The sequence below is a fragment of the Populus euphratica genome, unplaced genomic scaffold (assembly GCF_000495115.2).
Source record: "Populus euphratica unplaced genomic scaffold, PopEup_1.0 scaffold1585.1, whole genome shotgun sequence".
Classification (NCBI taxonomy): domain Eukaryota; kingdom Viridiplantae; phylum Streptophyta; class Magnoliopsida; order Malpighiales; family Salicaceae; genus Populus; species Populus euphratica.
This window is the reverse complement of record NW_011501434.1, coordinates 28,883-29,564: the sequence shown is the minus strand read 5'-3', so window position 1 is coordinate 29,564 and position 682 is coordinate 28,883.

The window sequence follows — 682 nt, the reverse complement described above, 5'->3', positions numbered from 1 at the left end:
CCTCCCCATGATTCAACCCCGGTCTTACCGAGTTATTTATTACTTCGATACTCCTGCACTTGAGAGAAGACATCAATCTTTTTTTCTTCTTCTTCCTTTTATTCTTTTCCTGTATGTACATGAGAGTGTAGTCATGTACATTAAGTGATAGATTTTGTAGGGTATCCTTATCGTTTTCAAAAAATATAACTGAAGAAGATAATTGAGTAAAACTCAACCTCATATATCTAATGGAGGTATATACAACCTTAGGAAATATCATGACCTCCAAGCCAAGTTTGCATCTTTAGCTAGAAAAGTCAAGGCACTAGAATTAAAAAAATCTATTTAAGATATTGCTTGTCAAATTTATGAAACAAATGAACACTCAATCAATGACTGTCCAACCTTGTTTTTTTTTAAAGAATGTCTCTATGAAGAAGCCCATGTTTTAAACAGTTTTCAAAGGCTTAATAATAACCCATACTTATAAACATACAGGCCTGGTTGGAGGAATCACCAAAATTTCAGTTGGAAGAGTGACAATGCACAAACTTCACCATCATTATTTCAAGCACACCATAATTTCTAAAATTCTCATAGATATGCACCTTCTTATGCTCCAACTCTTAGAAGAAATTTTGAGAAAACTTTGTATGCATTCCTTGAAAAGCAAGAGACAAACAACACCTAACTTGCTCAA